This window comes from Corvus brachyrhynchos, unplaced genomic scaffold (genome assembly GCF_000691975.1).
Source record: "Corvus brachyrhynchos isolate BGI_N302 unplaced genomic scaffold, ASM69197v1 scaffold864, whole genome shotgun sequence".
NCBI classification, from domain to species: Eukaryota; Metazoa; Chordata; class Aves; order Passeriformes; family Corvidae; genus Corvus; species Corvus brachyrhynchos.
The window spans coordinates 814138-818171 of NW_008237871.1; the positions used below are offsets into that span (position 1 = coordinate 814138).

The following is a 4034-nucleotide window of genomic DNA, read 5'->3' on the forward strand; positions in this document are numbered from 1 at the left end:
TGTGTTCTCCCCCGTGGAGCCGGTGCTTTTCCCTCCGTGCTGATTCCCAACTGTCAGGCCCTCGACACACCCCCGCGCTCCAAGATGTTTGCTCCACGGATCTTTCCCCAAACATCAGGTGCCGGACTTTGCCTCCCTGCCGCCCTTCAGCGGATAATTGTGCTTATCATAAAACAGTGATTCCATAGGAGCACCTCTCATCCTGTAAACTACTCCGTAGTGCTTTCAAAGGAGATTTCCATGCACTTTCACAGTCGTGTTAAGGGGGAAAGGGTAGAGACGGAATAGATGGCTTCAAACCTGTGCAGTCTTATCCTATTCCTTGCCCCCAAAGCCCCAGCTCTGCCTTATCTCTGCCGAGCCGCTGAAAGTTTCTCAGCGGAGTGCCTTCCCCTGTGCCCGGGAGCGCTCAGCCTTGGTACCCTGCTAGCGTGTCTATGGAGTCTCCACTCCCAGAGGGGCCTGTACCCCTGTGCTGGGCAAGAGGGCGGATGAAGGACAGGGAAACAGGTTGCAAGGTACGGGGTGTCCCCAGAGCTGTGGGCAGGATGTGGATGCAGGCTTTTTGCCCTGGTGGACGGGGCTCCGGAGCCCTCTGGGGTGACCTGCCCTCACGGAGTGTCCGAGGCAGCAGGTGCTTTCCCATTCCGCTGTGTCAGTGCTGCTGTGTGATGCCGTTGCCGGGGATGCTCCTGGGAGTAGATTTTCTGCATGGTCGTTTGTGTGGTCTGAGAGTCACGGTTGCTTTGTTGCTCTTTTATGCCCTGGTCAGTGTGAGTCTGGGGGCTCCCGAGTGCAGGGGGACTGCAGGCTTTGCTATAGCCAGAAAGGAGGAAAGGTGGTTGAGCACCTTCTTCAGAACTGCTTGGGGCACTGAGCCCAGAGAGAGACAGGAAGGGTTAACTTAAAGAGAATAACATGACTCACTTGGTAAATAGTTAATAGAATTGCTGTAACTACTTAAAATTATTTTCCTAAGCAGATGGCCAACTATTAGATAACTCGGTCTTTGGATGTATTTGTTTTCAGGTTTCTTATCAGGCTCGTAAGTCTCAGACACGTGTAACTCAAGAACTGGAGTAATTGATAAATTTGTTCTTCCGCATGGGGGAAACTAACAGAAAGAGAGAAAGCATGGTTAGCCTCTGCTGTTAGAGACACCCCCGGAGCATATTGCCCAAGTGAAGTAGAAAAAGATTAGATAAAGTGACCAGCAGGGATATGAGAAATATTTCAATTTAATTAGGTCTGTGGAGGAAATACCTTATTTTGAATCTCAATAAAAAAGTCAATATAAATGTAATCATGTATCACAAAAACCTATGGAAATGAAATCCTGTCTAATGTGGCAAATTCATTAAATTCTGAATTAACCAGGAAAGCTGTGAACCTCTGAATTTGTAGAGAAAACATGTTGGTACAAACTGCAAACATGTATGTGTGTACATAAAATAAAAACGACCTATTGCAGTGTGTGAAAAAAAAAAAAAGGCAAGCAGGTCTCCTTTTTAATGGTGGCCATGTTTGTAATTTTCATGTGTATATAATCTATGTCTTTCCATATGTATTTTTCCATATGGTTTGAAGCCATATGTATTTTTATACATAAAAAATAGAATCCGCATCACCCTGTACTAGGTCAAGGGGTGTTGGCCCAATAATGATGTTTTTAGCCTCTGCCCTTCTATCAGTGGGTGCAAAAGGCACTAAAGGTCTGAGCTGGAAAGCATCTGCCAGGTCTACCCATGTTTGCATTTCTGTTTTTGCTGGTATTTTAATAGGATGTTTTCATAAGGACTGCTGGTGCTAGTGCATTTGGGTATACTCATCTTTTGAAAGTTTTTCATCTTTTTTGTTTAATCTTCAATAACGGATTTCACGTAGAGCCGTGTGGTTTTCTCTTAAGAACCACTGGGAAAAGCTCAGTCCCACAGAAGGTTTGGGGGGACTGCTTTGAATCTTCATGCTTCCTTTCAGTCCTGTCTTTCGGAAGGCTCTGGTCCCCCTTTGGTTTTGAGCCTGGCTGCTTTTCCATCTTGTGTTGAGCGAAAGCCTCCCCCTTTACCACTTCCTTTCTGCCTGGCAGACTGATGGCTGTATAATTTCTTGTCTGTACAGGATGTTTAAAGTTTCACAGACTTCCCACCATTTTCTCAATGCTTCAGCTCTTCACTTTGGTTTGACATTTCAGTCTATGTGAGATGGGACAAGGCACAGTTTGGGGAAGGTCTCTGAGTTCTGCACAGCTGGGAGTGAGGTGTTCTCCATCCAAAGGCTGGTACCAACATCTCTCTTGGTGTCCTGCAAAGTTTGTCCTTGTCTTCAGCTTGGACAGATTCCGGCTCTGCTTGTTCATTTTCTCATCTGATCTGGACTGTGATTAACTCCCAAGGTTGTTCTTTATTGTGTGATTTCCATCTGAAAATGGAGATGGACTATTAAACGTTTTATTATTGTTGTTGGACTCTAAAGTAAAAATCAGGAAAGAGATCTTGAGCTGTGTGTCAAGGAATCAGAGAAGATTGTCACAAATCAATGGAGGGCTATTCCCTTTTATTCTGATATCTGGTATTTAGGACCAGAAGGTTTGGTTGCTTCATGGACCATCTTCAGGTTTTGCATCAGTGCACCTGAACAGCCTTGGTGAAGCTGCTTGAACAAAATAGCACCAGTTCCTTGCCTCTCTGCTCATTTTAAGAATGGAAGATTTTAAGAGGAAGCTGCCTACTTAATGAGATGCTTTTGTAGTTGAATATTGAGGGTTGGACAGTTAGGGGTAGAGAACTGGAAGCATTCTGTCTTGTAAGGGTAGGAGGGTCTGGGCAGATGCACAGAAGGTGATTTAACCTCTGAAGGCTTCAGTTCCTTCTGTAGAGTCAGAAGATGCCTCTCCTTTCACAAAGGTTGCATCTGTATCAGGAATAATTATTGGTTGTATTGCACTTTTTTTTCTGCAGTAAATCTCTGCAGATCAGAATGGACAGATGGCACATACAATTCTCAATTATGGAAAACATCCTTAGGAGGCACCTGGAGGTCATCTAATCCAGGCCTCTACCCAAAGGAAGGATCTGCTATGGATTTGCCATTTCTGACATCTTTCTCTATCCTGCTCCTAAAGACCTGCAGTGGAGACTCGTCACTTTCCTGGTGTGCAGGAAACACCCTGATGCCCAGGTTAAACCTGCTTTGCTCTAACTCGTTCTTCATCCTGACCACAGTGGGCAACCCACAGACTATCAGCAAAGAGTGTGTCAGAGCACTTCACCAAATGCAGTTATTCAGTAAATGTGAGCAGGTAAAGGTGTGATCTCTTTCACTCCTCAACCTGGGTCCTGGGGCTCTTGCTGATGGGGATTTTTAAATTTTTATTTCTTTTAAAGTTATACATTTCAAGCCCAAATAAAGTAATTTTATTACCACTACAAATGCAGCTGCGGAAGGCAGGGTTTGAAAAGAAATGACAGCTACAAGACAAATTGTATTTATCTTAGATGGTAAGCCAGGGGTTGCATGCAGTAGGTTTATCACTATCTGACAGGTAACAAGATAAAGTCCAGATGTTACACAGGGATGTGAAAAGACCTGAAACAGGAATAAAGTAGACTTTACAAAGCATTTTTAGGGAACATTTGCAAACAATGCATCTGAGACAATGGAGAAGTTAGCAGGGAGGGAACTTCTTGCAGGGATGGTTTGAGCCAGGGACAGGGGGAGGGAAAGGCATGCAGGGGATGAGGGAATCTTCCTGTCCCTCTCTGATACAAGGAGAGGAAAGGGGGGTTTTCCTGGAGCTTTGGAGACGTGACGGGTGACATGCTGGGCTCCTGTCTGTGTGTTGATTAGCATTTGTGATTGCTCCCAGTTCCAGGGGGAAGGCACTCCAGCATTCTAGTCCTTGCAGATTGGGGCTGTTTTATCTGCGGCAGGCTGCGATACGGCATTCCCTGTGCCCGGTGTTTGTGGCTCCCAGCGACAGCTGTGGCCCTTGTTCAGCAGCGCCCCGGGGGGCTTGGCTGGTGGAGCTTCTCAAA

The 4034-nt window shown here is 45.6% G+C and overlaps 1 protein-coding gene across 2 annotated transcripts in view; it reads left to right on the top strand.

The window, feature by feature from the left end:
• Positions 1–4034, top strand: part of ADORA2A (adenosine A2a receptor) — a 25463-nt gene that overhangs the window by 1857 nt on the left and 19572 nt on the right. The gene's annotated exons all lie outside the window — the stretch shown is intronic.